This window comes from Fukomys damarensis, unplaced genomic scaffold, assembly GCF_012274545.1.
Source record: "Fukomys damarensis isolate Sample0158 unplaced genomic scaffold, DMR_v1.0_HiC HiC_scaffold_14, whole genome shotgun sequence".
NCBI lineage: Eukaryota > Metazoa > Chordata > Mammalia > Rodentia > Bathyergidae > Fukomys > Fukomys damarensis.
The window spans coordinates 37,996,442-38,016,550 of NW_022900926.1; the positions used below are offsets into that span (position 1 = coordinate 37,996,442).

Below are 20,109 nucleotides of genomic sequence, written 5' to 3' on the forward strand. Positions count from 1 at the left end.
ATATATATATAATTTCTGCCTATCCAGGAACAGAGGATATCATTTTACTTTCTGAAGTTCCTTTTTCAGAGTGATATGATTTTCATTGTAGAAGACTTTCACTTCCTCAGGTTAAATCCCAAGTATTTGATTTTTCTTGATGCTATTATAAATGGTACTGTTTCCTAATTTTGTTCTCAGTGGCAGTGTTATTAGTATATAGGAACACTAATGATTGGAGGGGGTTAGTTGTATCCTGCTACATTGAAGCATTTGGTTATTAATTCTAAAAGTCTTTTGATGGAATTTTGGGTCTTAAAAGTTGGGGATCAGGCATCTGCAAATAATAATACTTCATTCTTACCTATACATATCCCTTTTATTGTTTTGTCCTACCTGATTACTGTGGTTAATGTTTGGAAGACTGTTGAACAGGATTAATATAGTGGGCATCCTTTTCTTGTTCCTGATTTTAGAGGGAAAATTTTCACTATTTAACATGATATTGATAATGGGTTGGTCTTAAATGACTTTAATCATATTGAGATTAAGTTTTTCTATACCTATTTCTTCAGGATTTCAAAAATAGTGGACATTGGAATTAGTCAAAGGCTTTTTTCTGTGTCTACTGAGGTGATTTTTTGTCCTCGGTTCTGTATATGTGATGGATTACATTCATTGATTTCATATGTTGAATTGTCTTTACATCCTTGGGATGAAGCCTTTCTTAGTCATGATGCCTGATTTCGTACTCTTTCTTTCTTTCTTTCTTTCTTTCTTTCTTTCTTTCTTTCTTTCTTTCTTTCTTTCTTTCTTTCTTTTTTTCTTTCCTTCCTTCCTTCCTTCCTTCCTTCCTTCCTTCCTTCCTTCCTTCTTTCTTTCTTTCTTTCTTTCTTTCTTTCTTTCTTTCTTTCTTTCTTTCTTTCTTTCTTTCTTTCCTTCCTTCTTTCCTTCCTTCCTTCCTTCCTTCCTTCCTTCCTTCCTTCCTTCCTTCTTTTTATGATTTACTGCATTCTGTTTGTACCGCTATTCTACTTTCTGTCTCTGAACTTTTCCAGTATAGGAAATTCAGATAAGTGAAGTCGTATAATATTTGAAGGGCCTGCCTTATTTAACTTAGCATATAGTCTTCAAGATTCATTCATATTTGTAGTATGCTTGCTCAAGTAGACTTGAATTATAGTCTGGGGTAATTTGCCATTAGCTTAAAGAACTTCCTTTATGAGTAGGACATGGTAGTGCACACCTGTAAACTCTGCACTCTGGGAGACTGAATCAGGAAGATCACAAGTTTGAGCTCAGCCAAACTTGGGTGTCTAAGCAACTTAGAAAGATCATGCCTCAAAGTAAAGGATAAAAAAAGAGATGGTCATACTTCTGTGTGAAAGCTCTGGTTCTGTTCAATTCCCAATACCAGAACAAAATTATAAAGTGGATCAACTTGCATCAAATGATCTCACTTTTTGTTTTTCTGGAAAAGTCCTTGTTTAGCCTAATTTTTCATTATGGATTTGTTGGATATAAAATTGTTTGTTAGCAGGGTCATTTAGCACTTTGAATATATTATCTCATTGCTTGTTAGCAACCATCATTTCTGCCAAAGAGTCACCTATTAACTTATTGGGGGTTCCCTTTTATGATATATCACTTTTATCCTGCTGCTCTTAAGACTTTTTCTCCTTGTATTTGACTTTAGAATGTTTACTATGATGTGTCTTTCTGGAGTATCTTTGATTTTATCCTACTTGAAACTCATTATGTGTCCTAGTTATTGTTTTTCAATACATTTGGGGATTACCAGCCATTATTTATTTTACTGTTTTTCCTCCTCTTTCTTCCTCCTTCTGATGCTTTTGTTAGGAATCTTCTAGTGAGCCTAATGGTGCTCCATTTTCCTCTGAGGCATTGCTCATTTTTATTTATTCTGTTTTTCTATGTTCGTCATCTTGCGTTGTCTTTATCAGTCATAGTGTCCATTCTCCTAAGCCTCTGTTTTTATTTGCTACTGTGCTTTTTCCTCTATAAATCCCTCTTCTTTTTTGACTGCCACTAGGCCCCCTTTTACTTCTTTAATCATGGGTTCTGTGCATGTATTTGTAATGGCTAGTTTGAACTCTCACCTATCAAATCTGATTTTGATAAATCTCACACGCAGTCTATATTGTGTTTTGGCTCCTGTGTTTCATCTTCTGCAGGTTAAGGGTCACATTTTCCTGTTTCTTTACACATCTCATTGTGGAGGTTGGGGAGTGGAAACGGTATATTTCTGCTGATGTAACAACTCTGAGTACTGGCTCTCCCTTTCCTTGGGGTTTATGTTATTGCTATCTGCTTAGGTATTTGCTTTTCTCCTAACTGTATTATTTTAATATCACCTGTCCTCTCCAGATATACACAGAGAGTATGTCTCTGGTATTGTAACTTGAAGAGGGACAGCTTGAGGTCTTCCAGTCACCCCATGGTGGCAATAGAGCCAGTAGGACTCCATCTGCTTCCTTGACTATATGCATCTATGAGACCCCACTAACCTCCTTGCTGGTTGATTGCTGGATTGTTTTCAATAATGCTCTAAAGCATAAATTCCTTCATAGACTAATCAAATCAAAGTTTGGCATCTTTGAAGCAATAATTTCTGAGGTCAGTGTTTGACATTTATTCTGCCCTCAAAAGGGATCCTGATAGCTGCTTCCTTTTCTGGTTCTTTCCTGCAAGTCAGTCAGTAACATCTCGATGTCTCTTCATTGAAACCACACATCTCTTCCTTTCTTCCTTTCTCCATAACCTCCACTGTTCCTAATGAGCTCTCCTGATTAAGTTTCTCTAGGCTCTGCTGTTTGTTTGTTTATTTGTTTGTTGTTATTTTTGGTACCAGGAATCGAACTTGGGACCTTGTGCTTGAGAGGCAGGCGGTGGCACCATTGAGCTAAATCCCTGCCCCTCTCCAGGCTCTGTTGCATATGAAGTCAATTCCCAGTTCCTCTGGGAAGAGGGAGGAGCTATCTGCTTCACAGCATGCTTTCCTGCTTTCCAAAATTCCAGAGCTGGATGAGGGAGTATAATAAGCTTCTCTCTGAAAGATACCCCTGCTCTGGGAACTGAGCACTTGATTGGGATCAGACAGCAACTGGGAGTGCCTTAGGCTTGCTTCTCTTGATGAGGAACCATCACCTCACAGCTGGGAAGGACAAATGGGGCACTAGTATTCTCAGTATTCCAGGTACAAACACTGGAAGCCTCCATTCCAAACACTGAGTCTAGACAGAGGACGAGACCTTACTAGCTTGACCATAGTCAAGTGGTAGCTATCCTCGAAACAGGTAGCTGGGGGGAGTTGAGAAACACTGAAGTCCAGCTCATCCTGGGAAGAAGGCCCACTATCTGTGTTCTGGGGACAACCCCCGCTCCCCATATCCTTTTTCTGAGGGGGAGGCTCCTCCTTCCCTTGTTTTAGGGGAGCATCTATGTCCTTGGCTGCAGTCTTTTGGCCTGGAGTCTTCAGCTCCTCTCTGAGCTGAGAGGAAAGAGCAAGAAGAAAGTGTTCTCAGACCACAGAGGCTTGCCATTCTTACCAAATTTTGAGAGATTTTTGTGAATAGATGTTTCTTCATATACGGTTTGCTCCCAGGACCATACCATTTCCAGAAGATTTAGCAGGTTTTTAAAATAGTTTTCACTAGTTGCACCAGGGATCAAGTCCAAGGAGGTTTGGGTACACTACCACACCAGAAGTCGGCATCTAAGTGACTCACTCAGTATTATGGGTACTGTTTGTCTTAGGGGAAAGTCTCATTTATGTCTCTGTGTAGAAAAATTGCTCACTTCAGGGTAAAATGTATTTCAGAAATGTGGCTGTAAAATAAATGTAGTTTTCTATTGACTTCATTTTCAAATAAGAGCTTTATTCCTAGGGGGGAAATCCTATAATTGACTGAATTGAAGGCTGTGACAACTCCAAGGACAGCAGCCAGTTTTGTCAGGGTTTTGCTCCTAGGGGGTTAAAGCTCTCTGAACAGTGTGTTTGTATTTCATTTTGGAGGTTTATTTCATTCTAATTTTTCATCTTCTTTTTATCTTCAACATTCCTTTCACTTATCATCTGTCCCAGATAGTTTGAAAATGAGCTACTTAACGCTCCATTGTGCACATATTACATGGATAGCTAGAGTTGGTTGGGGACTTAGAGTTGCAGAGTAGGGTCCCTGTTGGTCTTTGGAGGAAGCCCTCCCCTGCAGCTTCTGCAGTTAATGTGATTCGTAGCAGCCTGAAAAGTTTAATTACCAGGATGAGAGTATGTTAGATGAAGTGGTTCCTTGTGGTCACCTAACAGGAAGAGGGATCTCCACCCTCAGCTGCACCTGTGTGCCCACCTGTGGCTGTAGAGGTCACTCTGGGACTCAGAGATGAAGGGCACTGCATTCTGAACTGCAGCGTTCTAGGACACAGTGTTGTTGCTTGCACCTCAGAGGCCCACTGTCCTGTGGCAAAGGGCTCCTGTTTGTCTTCACTAGTTACCCTTTCTCCTCTTCATCTGGAGCAGCCCTGTTCAGCACAGATGTGTTCTCTCACAATCCTTGCCTGTAGCTACTGCTATTAATATGGTGCATAACAGCCTGAAAATGGTTTAATTACAAGCTGAAAGTATGCTAGACAAAATAATAGCAATCCTCTTTCTTTGCTTTCATAAGTTTGTCTCTGTGTTTAATTAATTTGTAATGAGATTTACCTGTGCAATGCCTCAGATCAAAAGATGAGACAAGCTTTCCTTCTGAACTATGTTCTATGATATATCATCTGCAAACAGTTTTACATACAGTGGTTCTGCACAGTTTCCCCAGGTACCCTTTAAAAATAAAATATTTACTTCAAACTAGATATTATGAAATCCACAATGGCTCTTAGAGAACTAAAATAAATTGATTTCCTATAACTGTGCATTAAGTAGGGGAAAAGTCTAAAATAGTTTTGAACGTTTATAACAGTTGATATTCCTTGAAATCCAAGAATGGCTTCATGAAGGCCCTCTGAGTGCAGTGATAACTCAGTTGACGAATTCAATTAGTTCCAAGTTCGTGTTTGAACATGGAAAAACTTGAGAACTGAACACATTTTTCCCATAAGAAATAATGGAAAAACCAAATAATTAACTCTGAAGCCCAAAAGTTACCCTTCTAAATTCAGTTTTTCAGGACTTCAACAAATTTTGCAATGATTTCTTTCTTTAACTTTCTCTTGGTTCTCAGTTTTCCTCTTGGCTTTATTGCTCATATCACTTTCTTTGGAACCACAGTTATGATATTCTACTCAAATAAAGTGCAAAAAAAGCACAGTGCCAAATATCTTTATGCATTAACAGAAGCATTGTATGTTGCCTGGGCAAGAGCTGTGCTTAGACTGAAGCATTACCCACCCCTTTGATGCTGTAGTGAGAGGCGTGACTCATTCACACCTCACAGGTTTTTTCAGGTCTGATTTTCAGTTCCGTTATGAACACAGAATAGATTTTTTTTTTTTTTTTAGCTTTGCTGTTTGAACAGTGGAAAATTTGACTTTGGAGCCATTAGGCAACCAAGGTATCACTGTATGCTGTTACCTTTTTTCCTAAGCTTCGTTGCCCCCAGAAAAGAGAAACATCACCCACAGATGAGTGTAACTTGTGCCAAGGCATGGGAGAAATGCAATATTATTTTATATGATGAGCACTGTTCCAATAAATCAGGTCCTTTAAATCGTAAACTTATACACCCTTAGGCAGTATCTATAAGTTTTGAAATGATAATGCCAAGAGAGCCATGAGGGTGATATGGAGTATTACACTTGTCTGCTACTCATATTGCTAAAATTTGCTAAAAAATTTGTAATTTTAATGTTTCTATTCAATTTCAATGCTTAACTTTTCAGTGTAAATAATGATTTAATGTCATATCCCTTGAACCAATGCAAATAAGTACCTGAATTAAATGTTATCTAATATCCAGAGTGAAACCCAAGTCACTAAAACCAGTAAGTTAATATATCACTGGTTCATAAATATCACTGGTTCAGTGTCAGCATATTTTCATGTCACTGATTTTAAACAAATCAGAGAATCTATGATTTTAAATAAAAATGAGACAACTGTCATATATTTTGGGTTACTGTAGTAATCTTTTAGATTAGTTACACAGATGTATTGTTCTCTCTCTTTCTCTGATATTAAAAAGATAAGGGAGGGGCAGTTTCCTACAAAGTATAACAATGTCTCTGTGGCATAGCCACTGTGGGTTGAATTGGAGCCTGGAAATGAGATTAGCATTCCACTTCTCTTGGTCCATCAGACAATGAGTTCCCTGTGTGTAAGAATTTTTATTCTATTAGGAAAGCAGAGAAGGATAGGTACGATTTGACCAAAATGCCAAGGGAATTTCTACATACAAATCATATCCTGCACACAAAGCCTCCTGTGAAAGGTCCATAGGGCTTGTTCGTACGCACAGCACATCACTGCCAAGAGAAAGCTCAGGGAGTGAGGCTTGTAGCAGGTACCTCACCGCTGTTGATGACTTTGCCACTGCAGGGCAAAACCACAAGCAGACAGAAGGCTAGGCCAGCAGAGGAGAGGGACCTGCCACCTGTGGCTGGACACCCACTTGTTCCACCCTGGATAATGACTCTGAGGCTGGGCCTGTGCTGTAAAGACTGAGTTATTATTATACTAGGGCACACAACCCTGTCCTGCAGGGACAGGTCAGAGGTTTCTTCCTTGGTCCTGGAGTGCAAACTGAGCCCTTTGCTCCGCCCACCTGCTCTCTGTGGAATGGCTGACCTGAACAGGAGGAGAACTTAGCAGGCACTCTCTCAGCCTCAGCCTTCTTTAAAATCTCCCTCGCAGCTCTCTGGGGCAAGAACTGCTTATTGCCATTTCTGCCTCTTCTGCAGGCAGACAGATCTGACAGATGTGGGGTTGAGGGAATATCTTCCTTCCTCAATTCCCCACTCTCTTTGTCACACTGATAGCTTCCAGATCTATGCCACTAATAAGCTACTTCTTAAATCAAATCTTCTAACTAAAAGTTACTAAGTGAAAAGGGACTTATCCAAGAGATGATTCATTGTAAGATCATCAAGGGATGACATAAGCTGCCTACTTATCAATTCACTCAATAAGCATTCAAAAAGTGCAAAGAATGTAATTAAAATTCACTAATTCCATAGGTACTGGCTGAGTGTGTGTTTTAAAGTGTTAAGACAAAGATGATAAAAAGGATCTGCACATTTCTACCCACTTGAAGTTCCTGAGCCAGAGGGACAGGAGAAGACACTGGTCCACCCCAGGGCTGGGCAGTGAATGCAGCATTGGGAAGTCAGAGTGCACTGGGCAGCACTGTGAGGATGGCTGATGTCAGGGTGGTAGCTCAGGGAGGGCCTGTAGGGTTATCCCCGAGGGAGGCAAAGTGTGTGTGGACTATGCAAAGAAACATTCACAGTGTGTGTGTTTGTGTGTGCATGCACACAGACTCGTGTGCCCTTGCCTGTGCACTTAGAGAAACAGAGAGAAAGGCAGAGTGGCTCGTTGTAAGGAATTGTCTCATGGCTAGGGAGGCTGAGAAGTCCCAAGAGAGTTGGAGACCCAGGACAGCTGATGGTATTAGTTCCAGTGCACTTGTGGAGGGGTAGGAGGCAGGAGAGCAAGGAGTCCATGGAGTCTTGCGCCGATCCTAACCAGAAGCACCTCCCAGACACACCTTGAGTTCAATTTGATCTCAGGTCTAGATACTCCATGGCCTAGTGGACTTGACCCATGAAATTAACCATTTTGTCAGTAAGATAATGAATAGCAGAATGGGAGGGCTCAAAAGGGTTTGTGCAAATGCCTGGATGCAAGATGGATCAGTACTCTCAAGGCACTGAACAGTTCTTGTAAGTATGAGAGGGGAGGATAGAAAGCCTCAGAAATATTTGGTAACACACAAGTTCCAGTTTGGATCCATCCCAGGAGCAAAGGTTTTGAGCTAGGAAGTAAGGAGAGCCGAGGTGAGATTTCCAGAGCTCACTCTGCTATGGAAGGAAAAGAATGCACAAGAGAGCCAGGCTGAAGGTAGAAGGACCAGAAAGGAGGCAAGTGAGAGTGCTGGCAATCTGAAAATCTCTGATGTAGGAATCCATGGCAGGGTTCCAGTGCAGCGGCTGAGCAGCCCAACACAGTGATCATCCTCTCTTGTGCTGAAACCACTCAGGACAGGAGCCAATAAGATGACTGAAAAGTGTTCTGGGAAGCTAGTGGTCCGTGCAGAGGGGCCAATTGGGGCTTGAACTGAAAGCACTCAACAGTAAAGTGAAGAAGGAGGCAGCACGTGGGAGAAGAATGAGCTCTGGCATGAGGCTGCCTTGCATTTACTTCTTGCCTCTATAAATTGTGCTGTGTGAGCACAGGAAAAAAATGGAGACTCGTAAGGACAAGGCATCAACATTCTTTAGCAAAGCCCTAGCAAATAAACCCTATAGTGCATCAAACACAACTGGAAAAAGGAGCCAAAAGTAAGTGAGCTTCCTGATTGTTGGAAGAGAGAGGCGACAGCATCATAAATGCCTAAAGAATTATCAGTATGGAGAGTCCTTAAAAACTAAAAGTAGAAATTCCATTCAACTCATCTATTTTACTACTTGGAATCTTCCTTAAAATGTTAAAGACATCATACTACAGTAATACATGCATATTATTATTTCTGTTTCATAGAAATACAATTCATACATGAAAGAGGCCTATATGCCCCTCAACACATGAATGGAGAAAGAAAACATGGTATTTATATACAACGGAGTACTACTTTGTCATAAAGAATAAACTTGAGTCATTTGTAAGAAAATAGATGCACCTTGGGCTCTACAATTTGCTTGCAAGCACAAGGACCTGAGTTCAATCCTCGGTACCAAAAAAAAAAAAAAAAATGATAGGAAATAGATGTACCTTGAGACTATAGTGTTAAGTGAAATATATCAGACACAAATTCTTAAATCTCATCTCTTATATGAGAAACCCAAAATATAAATAAAGAACAAAATAAAAGATAATAGGAAACAAGAAGATAGAGCTTTTGCAAATGGGAAGGAGACTGAAAGATGAAGGGAGGATGGAAGGAGAGGAGGGGAAGGAGATGAAAAAGAATTAAGATGTGTGCTGTACATGTGCCAACTCCCCAGAGCCACTAATAAAAAGTAAAAATTGGAGAAAGAAAGAATTTTTTTTCAGAGTCAGTGGACCCTGAAACTGCCTAGCATGTGAGCTCTGCAAGTTTGCACTTCTACTATGTCCGTTACCTTGGCCAAATACAGTCTGAAGATGTGAAATGGAAAGATTACAGAAATAATACACAAGTCTTAAATAGCACACAATTCTGAGTTGTGGGATGAAATCTTATGACATCTGGCTCCACCCAGCCTGCCTGAGACATGGTTATCCCTTTGTCCAGCATATGCATGCTATAGAAGCTATCCTCCCATTAGTTACTTAGTAGCCATCTCAGTTTCTGTCAGATTAGCTGTCAAGGGTTCACAGTGCTTATATTCAAGTGACTTTATTTTAGTTAACAATATCTCCAGAGTACAAGAGCAATGCTACTTGCCATTTGAATATGCTAAAGAAGAAATGTAGTGCTTTCTTTAAGTGAAAAAGTGACAGTTCTTAATTTAAGGAAAGAAAAATAAATAATATGCTGAGATTGCTAATGTTTACAATAAGAATGAACCTCTTACTGTACCTAATATATAAATTAGATGTTATCACAGGTGTGTGTGTGTGTATGTGTGTGTGTGTGTGTGTCTGTGTGTGTGTGTGCAGGAAGAGACACAGTGGTGCAAAAATTAGCCCTGTTCATTGCCTCAGACATGAATGTGACCTCACGTCTAAGGAAGTACTCAGGCGAGTCACCATGCATTGAACACACACTGCGGGCTGGGCACTTCAAGACACGACTTTGTTGAACTCTTGAATCAACACTGAGGGTTAGGATTGTTATATCTGTTTTAAATGCAGCTAAGCCAAACTACCTCAAAGTTTATATGATTTCACCAAAGTCACTCAACTAACGAGAAGCAAAACCTATGTTCTAACCCAGACAGACGCATTTGATTGTCTTGCTTTATTCTTTGTGAATTCTCTACATGTCCTGGGAAAACCTTGCCAAAGAAAGATGCTGTTTTTGTTTGTTTTCTAACACGTGACTTATATTTTTTAAAGAATGTTTAAAATTCATACAATATGATATGAAAACAATATAAAAAGGCATACTTTGAGAATTCTCACTCCTACCCTTACCACTTCATGATTGTGCCATCTGTTAATACAGAGAGAGATAGAGACAGAGAGAGATAGATATTCATTTATTGATTAGATAGCTTTCAAAAGTTTGTTTATATAATGCATAGATGTGACTGTCATTTTTCTCTTTGTCTACACAAAAAGGTAGCATTATATATTCACCCTTCTTTACCTTACTTTCTTCAATTAATAATGTGTCCTGGAGATCTTTTCAGACCAACACCTAGATTAATATGTGTTCCATTCCCTTCTGTTGCTGCCCATTGGTTATTAACTAGAATGCACTACCTTAGAGCAATGTTATGTGATGGCCCCACTGGGCCTGTGAGAGTGACTCTTGGCCAGCCTTCCTGATTTCACTGAGTCTGGGGAAATTCCTGTGTTGCCAGCTATAGAACCTGAAGCTTCTTTAGTTATACTATTGAACTATTGCTCAGTCCTGCTCCATGATTAGGGGTTAATGTGAGCCTTCAGATTTGAGATCCATTGAAATTGTGCTCGCTAATGTCTCAGCTTGCAGTTTTCTTCCCCTGACCTCTTTTTAAAAGCATGTGAACTAGTTCTCTTTCAATTTGTAAAAGTGCATCACCATATAAGAATCAACACAAATATAGTTCATGATTTTATTGAAAACACTGCTATTTCTCACCCTACAAATGCATGAGATATTGTTATATTTTAAATCTAGATGTCCCTCTAAAGCCTCATGTGGTGACAAATGAGGGTTTCTGAAGATGGCTGGATCTGGAGTGTATGATGCTGGGATCAAGGATGCAGTGCTAGAATTAAGGGTGTCAGTGCTACCTGCTGTAAAGGTGGTTAGCCTGGATAAGACATAAGGGAGAGAAAGAGGCTTGTTGCTTTTCACTTGTGACTTACTTGTTTTGCTGCCTTCTGCCTGCCATGAATGGTTTTTCCTCAGTGATATCCCCGTGCCATGCTACCCTGACTTGCAGCTAGTCAACTAGGAACTGAAACCTCTACAAACTGTGAGCTAAATAAACCTTTTCTCCTTTAACTTTTGGTGTCAAGTATTTTGTCCCATCGATGAGAAAAGTTATGATTAGATGTTACGATCCCCCCTACCCTTTTTAGAAGTTGTTGTGCTCAGCCCTTCTTAAGGTAAATTTTAAATAATGCCACTAAAAAGATTTGGTATTCACTCTAATTTTTTAAGTAAAAAGTACAAAAATAAGCTGTAGGCATATGGCCACAGCCACTTCCAAGCAAAAGAAATTTTGGGATACCCACCTCTCTTCTTTTCCTGTTTTGGCAACATGAAATGCTTGTTCACACACATTCCCTCTATGATTGCTGTCACCTGCCACCCTCACCAGAGTCAAAATTTGTACCTAGCCCTGACCTTAGACTTTGAACCTCTAAGGCTGAGCTGAATAGACCTTTTGTCCCTTACAATTTGCTGCAGGTTTTTTTTTTTTTTTTTTTTTTTTTGGTAGTGATGCCAAGCTGACTAATACAAGAAGTAAAAATAGCGCAGTTTGTGATAGAAATGCTGTCTGGAAACATGCACAGTATATTTTCTCCAGAGAAAAGGCAGGGCATTTCTAACTCTCAACCATTGCTAAGGAAAAGGCTGACTCTCCTTATTTAATTTGCAATCACAGTTAACAACCTGTCCCATTTCCTCTTGGCTAGCTCTGGAACTGTAACATGAAACTTGGCCTTAGAAGAAAGTTGATGAACAAATCCAAGCATAGTACACCCCCAGGCAGAGGCTGCAGTTCAGACTTATCTAAAAATACAGGCATCTCTCTGATTGCTCTGTGCTGCTGATGACATAGGAATTTTCCAAATTCAACGTGAACAGGTGCTGGCCAGTCAGTTAATCTGAGCTTTAAACAGAAGCATACTTATTTACTATATCTTTACATGCATGCCGGTGATTCACATAGCCCCCAATTAAATTTTTGGTGAAGGGGAGAATTGAAAGGTATTTAAAAATTACAAAGAGCAGTATAATGCAGATTACATAGGAATACTGATTAGCCTATTTCTTATACTAGTGCGTATATTTAATAAAAAAAGATAACTCAGAAATTGCAGCTGTGTACATGGAGCTAACATTTAACTTTAAGGAAGTCAACATCAGACTTCACTGATTTGACTGATTACAGTGCTGCTCTAAATACAATACTGATACCACAGTAGATTTTTGAAAGGAATTTAAAGTTAACAAACAGTGTATAGAATTTTCAATGTGACAGTAAAGTCAAATAAATTTTGTTAAAAGTCAAACTTCATACACTCATTATATTCACTTAATTCTTGAATATGGCCTTTGGGCAAAATCACTCCAATATCCAATTCATGTTCCTGAAAGTTCTCTGGAAAGGACAGTGGAAAAACCACAAAGGGATTGGGGCCACTACCTGGTAATGCAGAAATAATGGATAATACTGCCAACACATCCCACAATTCAAATCATAGAATATCCAGCATGAATATAGCTTGCCAAAGAGCCAAAGCCCCACTAGGAGAGGGTGGCTTCAGAATCAGAACGATAGTGTGACTTGGGGAAAAGTCATTGATTCATTTGCTTGTTCTCTGAACAAATATTTATTGAGTTCTGGGTGAGTGCATGATGGGAGGTATCATTTTGGTGCATAGAAGCTGATTTACTGTTTTCCCTTGGCAAAGGGAAGAGGGAGTTCTCTGGGACCTGTTTTAACAAGACATTAATCTTATCCATGGGGGCTCCATCTTCATGTAGGCTCTTCTCAAAAGTTTCATCTCCTAACATTATCATATCTGTGGTTGTATTTTAGCATATGAATTTGAGAAGGACGCAACATTCAGTAGTTAGCAATAGGTAAATTTGACTAATTTTATAGACTGGTGGAAAATCAACAAATCAAAATCAGATCAAGAACAACCTAGAGGGATTTCATTATAATTACATGAAATACATGTTCTGTAATCTCATCTATTGTTCTGGGAGACATTGTACTCTTCTTGGATAATACATAATTTTGAAAAAAAAATAAATCCATTACCATGGTATAAGTGGGCATATTGCCATTCAGTGGGTGTAGGATCTCAGTGAGCCTTTCCAAGTGTCTCACTGCCCTAGCAGATAACGCACCTGAAAGACAAGCAACAGTGGCAATGCTTAATAAGACCAACCCTTCTGGTTCCCAAGTAACATCCTCTCACTTTGGTAAACTGCATGTATTGCAAACATGTACCAATTTTACGTACTAATAAAAATCATAAAAAGTTAAAAAAAAATCCCAATCCATTCAGGGCACCATCCCTGAGATTCTGCAGACTAGAGCTATTTTTTTTTTCATTAAGTTTATTGGTACATTTGAGATATACAATACAGTTATATTCATCATTGAGATCTTGTACCTTTACATGATGTATCTTGATTCTTATTTTTTCTCTATTCCTCTGCTTTCCTTTCACCTCTTCCACCCTTCCCTATTTACAAAGATTTTCTTTTCTTTCTTTTTTTTTTTCTTGTATTTTTTTCCTGGAGCTAATTTTTGGTGAACAGCCAGTGTATTCAGAACACTCACTCACAGTTGTGAGTTATCTCCCACCCACAGTTTGCTTTTCTTATAAGAAGGGGAAAATATGCATAAAGTAATTGTAGATTTTTTTGTGTTCTTGAAGTCATGGTCTTACACTGGGTGGGAGCACCAGGGTTACTTGGAAGTTGTTAGCAAACAAATTCGTAGTCCCATTCAGAGAAGAACATGTTTTTAAGAAATTTTCCAGTTGACACCAAACCTGTTTTAAGAGAAAATACACACAGAGACATAAAGCATATTTTTCCAAGGCAATTGTTAAAGTTGGTATTGAAGCCAAGAGAATGTCATTTTGAAATGTTTCGTTTTAAGTTGTCATTTATATTCATTAAGTTCATTGGTACATTTAAGGTACACAATATAATGGCATTCATCATTTGGAATTTGTACCTTTACATGATGTATCTTGATTCTTATTTTTTTCCACACTCCCCTGCCCTCCCTTCAACCTTTCTACGCCTCCCTATTTACAACAATTTTGTTTCCATTTTCTCCTTTTCTCATATTTTTTTCCTTTCCTTTCCTCTACTAAAATTTTCATTTTTAAAACAGCCACATAGAACTATGCATTAGGAAACTAGCTTTTATATTCCTTTTTTTTACATAGGTATTATGTTCATAAAAAATCCAAATGTGGGCCTCTAATATGCCAATATGGAAAGTCCCCTGTAAATTCTATCTAGGAGCTTTTCACATGCAATTTAGAAAGTAATTTGAGAACCTTCAGAATTACAGACTCCATAGCAATGTCAAGATATTAGCACAGAGAAGCATTTTCTCCAAATTGTTCACCCTAAAATATTCAAGAGGAAATAGATAGTTTTAGGCAGACTATAACGAATTTTGGAAATGAACTATTTTTTATGTGTATGTGCTGCATAATAGTAGGAATTGTCCAGTTTTTCCCCATCGTTACCTAAAAATTGTCTACAGAGTATGACTTAAGTTCAAGGTCAATTTATGTAAGCATAGGCTCCATTCTTTTTTCTTATTGTACTTGTGAGATACCTATCTCCAGAGAAAACACCTCAAATTGTAGCTGGAAGTTTGCCTTCTGCAACAGTGAAGAGTGTAATTTTCCCCACTGGTTTTCAGTTCAGGCTGCTACAGCTGAGTGCTGATCCTTTTTGCTCTTTAAATAGAAATTCACTTACATTTAGGACCTGCAAAATATCACATTTGGCCCTAAGTTTCTCTTTGCTATAATATTTCCAAAACTTTAGAGAGGAAATTTCATGATGAGGTTTTCTTAACATTTGAGGAAGATGTTCGTACTCCTTAAGAGAAAAAACAAAGACCATGATCTATGTGATTGTTTTTTCCATCTGAGTCCCATGGGTGTGCTTAAAAGTACCCAATGGGACTCATCATGGTACCCAGGAGTGTTCAAGAGCCCCTACCATGTACCCAATTGCAACCGTCCCCAGCAGCACCCATCATGTTACCCAACAGTCTTCAGTGGCACCCACCATGGCACTCATCAGCAGCAGCACCCATGATGGAATGGAAGGCCTTCGCCAACACCCACCAGGGCACCCAACAGTCCTCAACAGCACTCACCAAAGCACCAAACAGTCCTGAATAGTACCCATTCAATAATTCTGTGGTAACCACAGGATTGATGCTATTTTAAAAGTGCAAACTTTTCTCTGCATCTGTAAAGTGAACCCATGAAACCTGTAGTCCTATCTCCTAAAAGGAAAGAGGGAGCATAGCCAGATATGAGGCTGAATTCATGTATAGTACCACTGCTTAGGTAAAATCACTGAGCTATTAGCCACTTTATGGGAACAGCTTTACCATATATCTTTTCCCAAACTGTGAACTCAAATAGCTTTTAACCTGAAGGAGATCAAAAAGTGTTTTTTTTTTCCCCTCCCTCCACCCCCAGAACCAGGGGTCAAACTTAGGATCTTGTGCTTGGGAGGCAAGCATGGTGCCACTGAGCTAAATCCCTGGCCCAAGTGTTTCTCCCTGTTCCTGCCCTTTGCCAACTTTGGGAGCCCAGGCTAGCTTCAAGAAAGCATCACCAGAGGTCAGGAGGAAACTCTTTAGCTCCTCAGGGCAAACAGGCAAGAGCTGGGTTAGAGCCCAGAATTCCCTTTCCAATCTGACTCCTTCCCAGGTAAGAAAAGTTGAGAGAAGGATGGTCCCTTATTTTTACCTAAAATTGACTGTAAATTATTACTCAAATTCAAGGTCAGTTTATGTATCAACTTGAGGTCCCTCTTTTTCTTCTGCCAGTAGCTGAGGCTTGTGCAGCATAGAAGACATTAAGGGAAGGATCAGGTCATCTGGTTTTAACCCAAAATTTATCTGCCTAAATCAGTTCTTAGCTAGAACTCAATTACCTCACCCTTGCCTTATCACCTGCAGTGCTGGATCTGTGTATCATACCTGTGAGGCTTCTCTGAAGATAAGCTGAACAGAACATGTAACAGTTCCTCCTACTGACACTCAGGCAGTCACCTAAGCTGACCATGTGCAGCACACTGAAAGCATCTATCATACAGGAGATGGTTTCAAAATGTCCATTGGGCAGAGTCACAACCTCCCCACAAATCATAGCAAAGGGATCTTTTTTCCTAGACAACTTCCCATCTTCTTCCATCGAAAAAGGCATTTCTCAACAGTAAAGAATGTGGAAAAGTCTGGATGTTTCAATTTCTGGAAGAAAACAAACCAGGGATCCTTGCTGGATAACATTCAATTTGGTGCCTGTTGCTAGGATAGAATTTCCGCCACGTGTAAGAAAGAATGTGCATGCTAATTTATCATTCAGAAGGATTTCTTTTTTCTTTTTCTTTTTGGTATAGCTAATGCACAATGTTAGTACAAAGAGAAGGAGAGGGAGGGAGAAGCCGAGTATGGGTGAAGGAGGGCTGTGATCCAGAGGCTCTATGAGGGAGCTGGAGATGAATTACTTCTGCCAGCCACATGGGCTGGGACTTGGTCGGCATAGTGAGTGACAGAGAGAAATCTGTTTTACAGGCAACAAGGACAGTAGGGAGGGTATGGTTTTAAGACTTATTTGGGAATAGAAATAATAGTAAGGTTTTGAGTATCCCTATTTCTAGTTTAAAATTTTAAGACAAACCCTAAAAGGTTATACATTCTGGGAAGACAAAACGATAACCCCCCCCCACACATATACAAAGAGAAGATCTGAATGCAAAGGTGGTTACTTGATGACAAAAAAAGGAATCCTGGGGAACTGTTATCAATCAGGATTTTCCTGAGAAACAGAACCAGTGGGGAGATGGGTATACACATACACAATACACACACATACACACACAAATGTTTGTACATGCATATTTATAAACACACACCCATAGGCACACACATGTACATAATAAAACATATGTATACAAACATACACACATTTTTGGGAATCTTGCAGTTTGTCAAGGATAAAAGCTACAGGGAAGGCTGTGTAGGACAGGGAAGAACTCATGTTGAATCTCTAGTTGGAACAGTTCTGGAAGTAGGATTCTCTCTTCCCTAGTGAACCTCAGTTTTCACTTGTAAGATTGTTAGATGATTAGGTGAGGCCCACTCATGTTATGGAGGATCATCTGCATTACTGAAAGATGATCCATCTCAGTATTCATCTCATCTACAAAACATCTTCAGGGCAATCTGAACTGGTATTTGAACAAACAACTGGGCACCATGAGCCAGCCAAGTGGACCATCACAGGAAGGAGAAAAATAGGTAATTCAATCAAGACTTTGTATTTTTCTTTAAAAGGTATCAGAAAGGTTTCATTTCTTTGGAATAATTGAGTGCCTGTCTTACCCAAGGAGACAGCCTATAAGTTCTCTTAGTTCTTGTCCGAACTAGATGAAGGTCTTTAATTCTATTCATTCACATGCTTCCAGGCCCATCTTGACATGTGGGCAAGGAAGCAATGTTGTACAAGCCACTCTGTCCACCACACAGCACTATGTCCTTCTAGCACAGTTCAGGAAAAGACACACTTGACATGTGAATGATGCCATCATGAGAGCACGCAATATACCCCCATTTCACGAAGAGTGAAAGCTACATTCCATCCCAGCTAGTCCATAACACTTTCCACTCCCCCTTCCTTGTCGGCTTCAGGTGGGTGGAGTTAAGTCCTTGCTCTTGAGGCCCTTTCCATTGGCTTCCTCTTCTACCTCAGCCTCCTGTCTCTGAGCTGCTTCTGGCCTGGGCTCACCAATCACAGGGCTCTGCCACATCATGCTCCATCACATGGCACCATTTACTTCTTCATGATACTTCTTGTTTTTAGTCTACATTCTGAAATAGAAACTTCACAAGAGCAGAGATTTTGCCTGTTGGTTCACTCATGTACCCTAAGCACATAGATCAATATCTGATAAGCAACAGACATCCAGTTAATATTTGCTAAACAGATGAATGCATGATTTTCTAGAATGGGTGAGGGTTGGCAGTCAGCTGCCTCTAACCCCTCCAGCAGCTCTCCAAGCTTTTCCTCATCACCTGAGCGAGATGACTCAGGAGGAGTGGGAAAGTATTTTCCATTCACAAATTCTCTCTGGAGGTTCCATATTCAAATACTCTGAAAGCATTTGTATATCCTATTTAAACAGACCTTATTTTAGCTAACTAAAGAAAACAGAAATCTGTGAATTTTTTTAATTTAATATTTTTAAAACTTCTTTCTCCTCAGTGCCTAGGATATACTTAGAAAAGGATATACTTTATTCTTGCCAAATAAAAATGAATTCTTATTTATCAGCACGTGCATGGATAAATACTATTCCTACCTTACTGGCCCATAGTCCAATTTTTATTTATATTTGCCAAGGATGAAATGTGGAGTCATAGTTTGGCCTTTGTGCTTAACACACGTCTTCTGAAACAAAACAAAATAGCAAAACATGCACTTATTTCAGGCTTGGAAAAAACATTATATTTGCTTATTTGCAAAATAAGTTTATTTTGTAAAATTGATCAGATTTTTTAGGGCAGCATAGGAATAGGCAAAACAATGACACACTAATACCAAATGACCCTGACATCTTCATCTTCCTCCTCTCATTGAAAATCATTCTGAAAACTCAAGCTTGATAGTGTTGACCCCTTATTCTCAAATTTAAGGTCCTAAGTGAAAGAGCCAAAGGCTCAGAAAGAAGGTCAGGGTCTAGGAGTGAAGATAGAATAACGTCGAACTTCTCCAAGCTTTAGTGTTGGGAGTGGGGATCACCCACAAAGCAGGAGAGTCCCTGATTGGAATTTAAGTGCTGGAAGGCAGTGTTCTGCCACTCAAAGATGACTGTTTATGCACACTTCCTACTGCTATTGGGAAAAGCAGTCAAATCCCAGTGTTTGAAGCCACCAGTATTCCTATCCTAAGTGATGAGCTCAGGGGTTTTCTGTAGCCCACCCAGTTCCTCACGAATAACCAGCCAGGCCACAGCGTATTAGCTGAAAGCACAGCCAGTCTGAGTCCTCATATCACAGTCCTCAGAGACAGCAGGTAACAGTGATTGGGTATTGGATCTGTTGGGCACCAGTCACATGCTTTCCACGTATCTCATAGCTTCTATTTTATCCCCATTGACTATCCTGAAAAAACTCAGAATGTGAAATGATGCCTAGGGCAGCTAGGAGGGGTAGATTCAGAGTTCAAAACCAGTTCTGCTCTGACTGTAGCTTTGTTATGATGTCCCTCCCCTCCCCTCCCGTCCGCTCCTCTCCTCTCTTCTCTTCTCCCTCCTCATCTTCCTCATCCTATTCTTCCTCCTCTTTCTAGTCTTCATTGTCCTATTCCTCCTTCCCTTTCCCCCTTCCTCTTGGGAGTATTTTTATCTAATAAGGGCTTACAGCATGCCAGAGACCATTCTAGATATTTTATACACACAATCTTCTCTATTTCTAAAAATATCAGGAAGAGGTGAATATTTTTCTTGCGTCTGTTCTAGAGATGGATGATGACACTCAGAACAGTTCTGTCCAGGGACACACACACATCAGGAAAGATGCAAGAGCAAGATGAATCTAAAAGTGCACCTTAAGTTAGTATAATTCTCTTACATGTTTTTGGGCCCATTGGTCTGCTTTTCAATCTGTACATATGATTATTAACCATATAAAGTCGTATAAATAAACGAATCTAAAGCTGGAAAAATAAAAGGGAGTGGAGAGAAGAGAGAAAAAAAGAATTGAAATGTGTTATGTACATGTATCAATCCCCTACAATGAATGTAATTATTATGTACTGCAAATGTATACTAATAAAAGTAAAAAAACAAGACAAAAAAAAAAAAA

General features: G+C 39.5%; 1 protein-coding gene and 1 long non-coding RNA gene across 4 annotated transcripts in view; one reads left to right on the forward strand and one right to left on the reverse strand.

The window, feature by feature from the left end:
* Positions 1–20,109, forward strand: part of Pde10a (phosphodiesterase 10A) — a 551,502-nt gene that overhangs the window by 241,972 nt on the left and 289,421 nt on the right. The gene's annotated exons all lie outside the window — the stretch shown is intronic.
* The window catches only part of LOC104852766, an 11,586-nt gene continuing 8,639 nt past the window's right edge, over positions 17,163–20,109 (reverse strand). For both annotated transcript variants that reach the window (XR_777579.2, XR_777578.1), the window contains 2 exons: positions 18,606–18,694; positions 17,163–18,126 (listed from right to left, as the gene is read on the reverse strand). This is a non-coding gene — a long non-coding RNA (uncharacterized LOC104852766). The remainder of the gene's footprint in view (positions 18,127–18,605; positions 18,695–20,109) is intronic.